Source organism: Octopus bimaculoides, chromosome 1 (assembly GCF_001194135.2).
Source record: "Octopus bimaculoides isolate UCB-OBI-ISO-001 chromosome 1, ASM119413v2, whole genome shotgun sequence".
NCBI lineage: Eukaryota > Metazoa > Mollusca > Cephalopoda > Octopoda > Octopodidae > Octopus > Octopus bimaculoides.
In genome coordinates, this window is record NC_068981.1 from 107220592 (window position 1) to 107231863 (window position 11272).

The window sequence follows — 11272 nt, forward strand, 5'->3', positions numbered from 1 at the left end:
TATATACAGTTATGAGGGAAAAACTTGGATCTTGTGAATTTTCCGAAGTCCTCTCCCCACCCTTCTGTTGTTGTGCGCTCATTTTATGTTTCATATTCGTTTCCTACACATTGTTTTACACATATTCCTGTATTTTTTCTGAATTTTCATTTCCAGGTCAAGATGTAAACATTAACCCAATTTTTCTTTTTAAAGAGGGAAGAAAAAAACCCAAAAAACATGATAATTGCTGATAGATAAACGTCAAAGCGGAGTGCTAAACTCAAAGATTGTGATACTATGTATGAACCAAAATTAAAATAAAAAAATAAAACCAGTAGGCCACGACTGGAATGCCGTCGATCACCTGATATTTACGAATAGAGCTGATCTGGTGCTAAGCGATGATAACATAAGTAAACAACCCAAATGTGCAGTATATAAATATTTAATATTTTGATAATAAAATTTCAGTATCGATTCTGGTCTACTAAATTCCACTGCTCTGATCGAACCTGGAACCATGTGGTTGTAAAGTGAACGTCCGAAGCACACAGACACAACAGTTCATTTTTAGAATAAATTATTTTTTAAAATTAATATAAAACATATTTAGTAACGAGCATTTTTTCTTTCATTTTGAGATGCGTTATTTGGTATGAAAGAGAAATCTTAAGTAGTTCACTTTTTGCATATTTATTATGAACATAAACTTTCTGTCATTAGTCTTGACATACAAAGCCACTGCTACAACTACTTATTGACAGGAAAGCTTCTTCGGTGCGTAAGCTGTATTTCTGTTTTGATTTAGTGCATTATATATTACATTCATCTGTCATTAATTTCAATGTTAGAAATAATATGTTTGATAATTATTTAATTTAATCGAAATTACTTATACACACGAGTTACCGTCTTATTCGTTTGGAAAGCAGTCTTCAATTTCTACGAATCTGTTGTAAAACAAATAATTATTAACTATTTATATAGAAATGTTTGAGAGTTCGGAAGTTTTTCGTTAAGTAAATTTCTTTACTAAATCTATTTTAGATACTGTATTTCACAAAGGATAACATATCTCATCGTAATGTTCACTGTATTATTAACTGACATTATAACTACTGCATTGTTTACAAAATATTACTCCATTTTTTGTATTTTCGTTAAACAACCTCTTCCTTTATAAAGGCGACTAATTTAATGATCTGTAACAAATGTCTTTATAGTTTTTATATTTAATCGTCTAACCTCTCTTTACTTGTTTTACTCGTTTGATATTTATTTAATGGAAACTATCTGATGACCTTTATTCACAACACTATTACCAGGTGGTAAAAATTTACCTTATTCCCATCTACAATTTTTGTACTCATTGGTACTTAGTTTATTTTTGTCGTTCTCATTTCTTTATACTATAAGCACAAGGCCTGAATTTTGCGGAGAGAGAGTTAACCGATTATATCGATCCCCAGTGCTCAACTGGTACTTATTATCACTCTTAAAGGATGAAAGGCAAAATTGATCTCGGTGGCATTTGAACTTGACACGAAATTTTTTTCCCACGAGAGTTCCGAACCCCATTTGCATACAGCCAATCGGAGATCACCTTGACCATGTCAAGTTGAAAACACACTCTACCAAGTAAACTCAAGACGAAGAATGGTGTTGTGAGTCGACCGATCGCCAAGCCATGCCTGATTTTAGGAGACAAGTAATTAGATTTGCATCTATACCTATTATCAGATTTTGTTAGGGCCCCATATGGTAAAGATGTCATCATCATCATCATTTAACGTCCGCTTTCCATGCTAGCATGGGTTGGACGATTTGACTGGGGACTGGCGAACCAGATGGCTACACCAGATTCCAATCTGATCTGGCAGAGTTTTTACAGCTGGATGCCCTTCCTAATGCCAACCACTCCGAGAGTGTAGTGGGTGCTTTTTACGTGCCACCAACACGAGGGCCAGTCTGGCAGTACTGGTAACAGCCACGCTCAAATGGTGTTTTTTACATGCCACCTGCACAGGAGTCAGTCCAATGTTTTGTTCACATGCCACTGGCACAAGTGCCGGGGAAAATGTGGGTAGAAGGTGATATGCTAGCAACCCTCTCCCCTTACTGTTTTACAAAGTGAACAACACAAATAACTACACAGGGACACCCATGGTTGAAACAAGAACAACAACAAGCATTCTTAAAAGAGATAAGAGGCATTGTCATTCCTTATCCAGTGACCTTAACTTATCGCCCATCACTTATGCGCTCATAAATTAGTTTGATAGTTGAGCTCTGATTGGCTGTATGCAAATGAGTTCATAACTGAGGTCTGGAAGTCTCGTGAGAAAAACAATTTCCACCAGATGGACGGCCAGCTTAACCAATAAGGGTTCACAAAAAACTTTGGGGACACTACAGGACAATACAATGTGGGGTTACATAAAAGGTGTGTTAAAAAGTCAAAAAAAAAAAAACTAACAAAATAACTATATTTTAAAATTTTGAATTTTATGGGTGGGAGATAGTTCATTACATCAACCTCAGTGCTCAACTGATACTTATTTCATTGACCCTGAAAGGTTGAAAGGCAAAGTCCATCTTGGCAGGTTTTGAACTCAACATAAAGACGGTAGGGATGCTGCTAAGCATTTTGTCCAGTGTGCTGACGATTCTGTCATCTCTAATAATAATAGTTTCAAATTTTGGCACAAGGCCAGTAATTTCAGAGGAGTGGGTAAATTAATTACATCGACTCCAGTATTCAGCCGGTACTTACTTTATTGACCCTTGAAAGGATGAAAGACAAAGTCAGCCTCAATGGGATTCAGAAATAGCATCGCTAATTGCCAAAACTCAAAACATAGAGAGCTGGAGAAAATAACTTCCAGTATTTTTTTCAACACTCTAACAACTCAATCCATCACCCTTAAAAATCGTACATGCCATTATTTTAGACCCGTGGCCAGCAGTTTTGAGGGGATAAGGTTAGTTAATTCACTGACCCTAAAGTTCAACCTCAACAGAATTTGAACTTGGAATGTACTGAGACATGTACTGCAAAGCATATTGTCTCTGTCACACAAAAACTTTTTGCCAATCCTTTGCCCTATATATCTTGAGGAATGGGATGATTTAGTTAGTTACATTGACAACAATACTTGAATGGTATCCTATTTTAATTACCTCAAATGCTTAAAGGCAAAGTTGAAATTTTCTTTGTACTTCAGGACTGCTTTTTATTCTATATGCATGGAAGATGAATAAATCTGGTGATATCAAATAAGAGAGTTAATTTAGACAACATTTTTTCAAACAAAATGGGTTATTTACAGAAATAATTTAAAAGAATGCTATGCCAGTGACCTGGCATAGTTATGGCCTAATTAGGTAAAGAAATTACTAACAGAATCCAGAATAAAAAAATAACATGAAAATCTCAGTACATGATTGATTTCTTATGTTTTATTGTTTTATTTAAGACACTGGTTCTCATATGGGGCCCATATGGTCCTGGAACGTCCACATAAGATTTTGCTGTTAAAATTTATGAGCAATGAATTGGTTATACCTCTACAACACACAAAATATTTCAACAATTCTTTAATACAATTCCTAATAATATTTAATTATAAAAATATAGTGAGACTTTTTTAAATACCAAATAGCTATGAGGGGTCCAGTAGAGTAAAACAGAAATCAAAGGGGTTCTATATGTAAAAAGTGGTTGAGACGCACTGAGTGAAGATATTGAATAAAACAGAGATGAAAGTATATATATATATAGTATGAGAATGATTAATGCATGCAGAGACGGCTGTATTTGATCCCTTTAGTGGTCAGTTATGTTTATTGCAGTTGTGACTGTTTTATTTTAAATATTTAATTGAAAAATCTGTAATTATCACAGGCTTTTAAAGACAGGTGAAATTAATGTGATTTTAAGTTCAGTTTGTATCAGAACATGTCACCAGTAAATCAGACTCTACCCAAATGGACAGATGTTCACAGAAAAAAGAAGAGTGAGAGAAATTCATGGTGATGAAGGAGGTGGTTGTTTATATTCTTTCCATCATCTTCTACATGCTGGAAGTGAAAGTGATAGTTGGCAAATTGGAGAAATTTCCCTTGGAAATGTTACTCATATTGCCTGTTTTTGTAGATCTCTGTAGAGAGAGAAATTGAAGTATTTGGTGAGAATAGTTCTCAAGTGCAAATGTTTGGCAAAATAGCAGGAACACCATAAAGCCTGCTTGTCATGTTGGATTGGAGTGATCTGAGAAGTTTTTGCATATACTGAGTCCATGTATTTGTTTGGGAGAGAGATTTGTAGCATGAAGAGGATGAGTTTGGGAGTAGTTTTGTTGCGCTTGTGCAGTGTTTGTAAGCAAAACAAGTAACGAACGTGACTTGATCAGCAGGAGTACTTGCCATCATACAGTTCAGACGAGCAAATAATTTGGCCTCTACAACAATGGTATCTGTGTGACAGAATATGACGGTCAATGGGGATTTCTGCATTGAAGTTGCTAAAGATGATGACTTCAAAAAAAGTGAGTGAAAATTGATGTTCTCAATGAAGGATCATCATCATTTAACGTTCATTGTCCATGCTGGTATGGGTTGGATGGTTTGATCAAGGCTGGCAAGTTGAAAGGCTGCACCAAACTCCAGTCTGATTTAGCATGGTTTCTACAGCTTGATGACCGTCCTAACACCAACCACTCCAAGAGAGTAATGGGTGCTTTTATGTGCCACCGGAACAGGTACCATTTGCGTGACACCAGTATCTACCATGACTGTGATTTTGCTCAGCTTGATGGGTTTTCTTCTAGAGCACGACATAATGCCAAAGGTCTTGGTCATTGCCTCTGTGAGGTTGAACACTTGAAAGGAGCTCTGTCACTTTGCCTCCATTAGGCTTAACGCTCAAAAGGTACCTTTTACATGCCACTAGCATGGGTGCCAGTAACCTGACACCAGTATCAGCCATGACTACAATTTCACTTGGCTTGATGGGTCCTCTCAAGCACAGCACATCGCCAAAGGTCTCAGTCCCTAGTCATTGCCTCTGTGAGGCCCAAAGTTTGAAGATCATGCTTCACCACCTCATCCCATGTCTTCCTGGGTCTACCTCTACTACAGTTTCCCTCCATAGTTAGAGATCAGGACTTCTTTACACAGCTGTCCTTGTCCATCCGCATTACTTGACCATACCAGCGCAGTTGTCTTTCTTGCACACCACACATGATGCCTCTTATTCCGAATTGTTCTCTCAAGATGCTTATACTCTGACAAACATGCACACAGACATTGCCCATCCAGCAAAGCATACTGGCTTCATTTCTTTCAAGCCTATGCATGTCCTCGGCTGTCACAGCCCATGTTTCACTGCCATGTAGTATAGCTGTTTACACACAGGCATCATACAATCTGCCTTTCACTCTGAGAGAGAGGCCCTTTGTTGCCAGCAGAGGTAGGAGTCTCTGAAATTTGCCCAGCCTCATCTTATTCTCACAGCTATGCTGTCAGTGCATCCACTTCTGCTACGAACTTGGTCACCTAGATAGCAGAAACTGTCTACTACCACTAGCTTACCTCACTGGCAGTTGATGGAGTTTATTTTCTGTGCATTTTTAGTGTTTATTGTACCTATACATCCTCCATACACAAAATCAATTTTCCCTGTTAACCTTCCTCTAATATTGCTGCACCTTTTATGTATCCAAAGCTTACACCAGGTGCATCTTATGGAGTTTCTACCTACACCTTTTCAACAGATCGAGCAGGGTTATCTACCTGAAGGGATTTGTGATTTGTCTGCCTTCCTACTTGTTAACTCTAAGACCCTTTAATTCTAAATCTTGCTTCTATACCTGGAACTTCTTTTGTAGTTCTGGTAGTGGTTCAGCTATAAGAACAATGTCATCAGCATAGAGGAGCTGCCTGGGGCATCCTGTCTTAAATTCCTCTGTTATTGCCTGGAGAACTATGATGAACAAGAGGGGGTTGAGGACCGATCCTTGGTGGAACCCCTACTTGTACCCTGAATTTTTCACTGTACTTGTTGCCAACTCTCACTCTACTAGTAGCTTCCCTGTACATGGCTTGTACAGCCCTCATCAACCACTGGTCTATCCCTAGTTTTTGCACTGGCCACCAGATAAGGGACCGGAGGACCCTGTCAAAGCCTTTCTTCAAGTCAACAAAAGCCAGGTACAGAGGTTTATCTTTGGCTTTGTATTTCTCCTGCAGCTGCCTTACCAGAAATATAGCATCAGTGGTGCTTCTCCCTGACACAAACCAAACTGCAGGACAGATGAACTTAAATGAATAGGAAGAGAGATGTGAATCAGAAAAACTGAAAGTCTATGAAGTGCATTCCAGAAATTTTGAGACATTTTCAAAAGAGACTTTGTTAATTTCAAGAAAGCATAAGACTCTAATCTCCCTCAAAATAGGATCCTCTGACTTCAATGCACTTGTTGTAGCACTCCAGCCACGTCATTAAGGCTCCATGGAAGCCCTCCAAAGTGAAGATGTCACAACCTCCATCTTCTTTTTCAACTTGGGGAACAACCAAAATTCACACGGTGCAAGGCCTGGATTGTAGAGAGTGAGGAACAGCTTTGAATATCCCCTGTCAAGTAGTTGGTTCTAGAATATAATTGTGGTTTGGTGTAAGTACTCTGGCCTTTTGCAATGAAATCTCTTCCTTAACTCCCTCAAAACCTCCACAAAGTACTATTTGTTGATAGTTTGGCCAAAGGGAACCCAGTGGATGTAGATGATGCCCTTGCTGTTGAAAAAAGGTATCATCATGAGCTTCCCAGTGGACTTGCTTTGCCTGGCCTCTTGTGTCAGTAAAAAAACAGATACTCAACTCGTACAAGTTAATCGATAAGCAACCGGTATATGTCCCAATTATGTTCTGCATACTAGTCAGCTGTGACAAGCAGTGTTAAATAGGGTGTGTTCAAAGTGCTGTTATAGCCATATCCTTCAGCTGGGAATTAAAAAGTTGGTAGATCAGCTAATTAGATGTATAATAATGATATACTAAAATTACTATTATTTAGGACAGTTGTGATTGTATCTCCTAAAAAGTCTCAAAACTTCTGGAATGCACCTCATACATTACTATTGTTGAAATAACAGGTGAGTGGCCTCTAAGGATAAGTGTATACTCATCTTTACTCTGAAAAATTGGAATGTGTGCAACCGTGACATCAAAAATGGATTTGTGGTAGAGGAGGAGAAGAATATGTATTTTAGATAGAAATTACATTTATGGTGTACAATAGGGAATGAGTATTGTCATGAAATTTAAACTGAGGCGCTGTCATCATGGTAATCAACACTTAGGCCATGCCAGTGTTGATACACTCTGCTCTTTTTTTTTAACGGATAAAGACTGAGATACATGAATTGCATAGAACTTGGAAGCTGTACACACTATCCTAAAAGTAATGTTAACAAGTTCTGTTTACCAAGGAGGAAAGATGGCTGAGGTTTGTTAACTGTAAAAAAAATAACATCAATGTTGTACTTCAGAGGTTTAGAAAACTATGTTGTGAATTGTGAGGAAATGCTTTTCTGTGGCTAGAAATATTGACGGAGCATTGAAATAGTGAAAGATTTTTGAGAATAGTAAGCACAATGACAGACAGAAGTAGCTGGAAAAACAAGAATCACATGGGCATTTCATGCAACAAAGCAATACTGATTGTTCTTGGGAGATGGAAACATGAAAAGATTAACTGAATTGTTAATTATAGATGCTCGGGAACAATACATTCAAACAAATTTGACAAAGATTAATCAAATCAGTCAAACAGCCAACACAGAATATGTGGGAAGGTAGACAAAGGTATCAACCATCTGCTAAACAAGAGCACTAAACTAACATGAAGACTACGTAAACCCAGACATAAAGGTTGGTGAAAGAATGCTTTGAAATGTCAACTGAATTTGCTTATTTGAAATAATGGAAAAGTAGTATGAACACAAGACCAAGACTATCATCGTAAGAGTCTTGGTGAATAATAATTATTCACTAATGAATAATAATGCTAAGTTTTTGATTTTTTCTTAGAACAGATATAATTGTAGAAAATGGCAAGAACAAATATTGTAAGATTTTTGACTTTGCAATCCAGAAATCTCAGGACTTAGCCAAAGAGATGAATACCAGTTTGAAAATTGTTTTGTGATAACTGGTACACTTGGAACAATGTTCAAACTGCTACCTAAGATACTGAGGGATATTAGGACTGAAACTGATAAAGAGCCATATGGTATTCTGCAGGAATCTCAAGAAAGATACTATAGATTTGAAGAAACTTGTCACTAAATTTCTGGATAATATCTCTGCTAATTAAATTAATGTGTAATAGCTTAATAATTAATAATAAGCCTTTCTACTAAAGGCATAAAGCCTGAAATTTTGTGAGAGGGGACTAGTCAGTTACATTGACCCCAGTGTTTCACTGGTACTTAATTTATTGACCCCAAAAGGACAAAAGGTACAATTAACCTTGGTGGAATTTGAACTCTAAACATGAAGACAGACAAAATACTGCTAAGCATTTCACCCAGCATGCTAACGATTTTGCCAGCTCACCACCTTTAAAATAATAGTAATCCTTTCTACTAAAGGCACAAGGCCTGATATTTAGGCAAAGGGGGCTAGTTGATTACATTGACCCCAATGCTGAACTGGTTCTTATTTTATCAAAATGATAAATGATGAAGTCAACCACAGTGCAATTTGAACTTGGAATGTGAAGCCAGAAGAAATACAGTTAAGCATTTTGTCTGGTGTGCTAATAATTCTGCCAGTTTGAATAATAATATTAATAAACATTTTTGAGTTACAGAGGCTATTATGGAAAGTGCAGGTAAAATATATCCCTGTAGCTATAAGTGCATTAGGAACTATTCCTAAAGATTTGAACAGATGAATAGAGGAAATTGACATAAAATCTAGTTTAGTGCTGTTTCAGGAAACAGTATTATTAGGGACTTAGGAAGATAACTTGCAGCCAGATGTTAGGAATTTTTTCCAAAAGTCTCATTTGTTGTGAGTAAATGAAATAGTAATGATAATAAGCCTTCTTACTATAAGCACAAGGACTGAAGTTTTGGGGGCAGGGGATAGTCATGTACATTGACCCCAGTACTCAACTGGTACTTATTTTATTGACTCAGAAAGGATGAAAGGCAAAGTAGATCTCAGCAGGATTTGAATTCAGAATGTAAAGATGAACAAAATGCTGCCAAGCATTTTGTCTGGTATGATTATGATTCTACCAGATCACTACCTTTAATAGTAATGGTTTCAAATTTTGGCACAAAACCAGCAATTTTAGGGGAAGAGTAAGTCAATTTCATTGACCCCAGTGTTCAACTGGTTCGTATTTTGACTACCCTGAAAGGACAAAAGGCAAAGTTGAGATTGACAGCATTTGAACACAAAACATAGAACCAAACAAAATTCCACTAAGCATCTTGTCTGGCATGCTCATGATTTTACCAGATCACTGCTTTTCTTGATAATAATAATAATCCTTTCTATTATAGACACAAGGCCTGGAATTTTTGTGGGGAGGGGACTAGTTGATTACATTGACCCCAGTGTTTCACTGGTACTTAATTTATTGACCTCCAAAAGGATGAAAGGCAAAGTTGACCATGGTAGAATTTGAACTCAGAACTTAGTGATGGGAAAAATACTTCTAAGCATTTCACCCGGTGTGCTAACGATTCTGCCAGCTCACCACTGTAATGATAATAATGATAATATCATCATTATCAGCAGTACTAGTTCTTGATGAAATCAAGCTCATTAAAAAATTCATCAGGCAAAACTAGAATTATTTTACAAAAATGTGGTAAAAACCATCACAGATGGGTGGTTGCAAGTATCAGGCCATGATATCTGTACTGTTATAATATATGAAATGAACAAAGATCTAGAGATACAATATGTAATCATTAAGTGCCTTCTCAAAGTATCTCCTACTTAACTGACAAGCAGGTTGGGAAATGATTTGCCTGTCAAGGAAAATGTTGGCAAAATTATCAGGAAAATTTAAACATTTTTATAAGGAAACAAAAGTGAAGAGTAGCTTGTTATATAGCAGTGAAGAATAAAGTAGACTTGAAATATATGGTGTGAAAAATAGTCATTATTTCATTAAAGGGAAGAAATATATGTCTGCAAAAACACGGCTGTGTCATTAGAAGTTTGCTTCCCATCTACATGGTTCCAGGTTCAGTCCCACTGCATGGCACCTTGGGCAAGTATCTTATATTTTTTCCTTGGGCCGACCAAAGCCTTGTGAGTAGATTTGGTAGATGGAAATTGAAAGAAACTTGTATATACATGCATATATGTGTGTGTCTTTGTGTTTGTCTCCCGCCATGCTTGACAACTGGTGCTGGTTTGTTTACATCTCCATAACTAAGCGGTTCAGTAAAAGAAAGTGATAGAATATGTACCAGGCTTTAAAAAAAAGTACTAGTTCGATTTGTTTGACTAAAATTCTTTAAGGTGGTGCCCCAGCATGGCCACAGGCTAATGACTGAAACAAGTGAAAGAGAGGGGAGATATATATTCATCATTGCATCGGTCAAATGAGAGTATGTTGGAGCAGAGTTTTCTACAGCTGGATGCCCTTCCTGTCGCGAACCCTTATTTCGAAGTGAAATAATAATCTCCCAGTCTATTGAAGAACAAACAGCCCAGACAAGTTTCCTTGAATAACTGGAAACAAACAACATTGTGAATGAGCTTTTTGTTTGCAATCAGGAGGAAAATATGCTTGTAAGCAAAGGAAATATGAATTCACTCATAAATTTGCACACACATGCATACATATATGCGTATATATATATATATATATAGAGTTATTAATATTTCTAAGTCTCTCTAAAGGAGACTACGGCAGCGGTACTGGAAATTAATAGTTATCGCCAAGCCAACATGGCAGTCCCAAAATTAGGACGAAAGCTGCCGTGAATTAGCTCCAAGAAGCCATCGCCTCTAGCTAGCTATGTGACACACGAAACCTGTGTCCTTTATAACCTTCGAACAGGGGAGGTCAGCAGTGTCCCCCTGCTGGTTTGGCATCTGCAGACTAGTTTCAGGGTGTTGCCCCTTGTCAATGCAGAGCAGCCAAGCCCTAGCCAGGCGGCGCTGCTGACTATCTGCTCGAAGGTTATTTATCTAATTTCAGTGGAATCTATCCACTGGTTTTCAGAAATAGAGTTATTAATATTTCTAAGTCTCTCT

General features: G+C 37.3%; 1 protein-coding gene across 1 annotated transcript in view; it reads left to right on the forward strand.

The window, feature by feature from the left end:
- The first annotated feature begins 625 nt into the window (after nucleotides 1–625).
- The window catches only part of LOC106868294 (glutathione synthetase), a 63693-nt gene continuing 53046 nt past the window's right edge, over nucleotides 626–11272 (forward strand). The window contains exon 1 of the mRNA XM_052967838.1: nucleotides 626–759. The gene's annotated coding sequence lies outside the window, so the exon portion shown is untranslated. The remainder of the gene's footprint in view (nucleotides 760–11272) is intronic.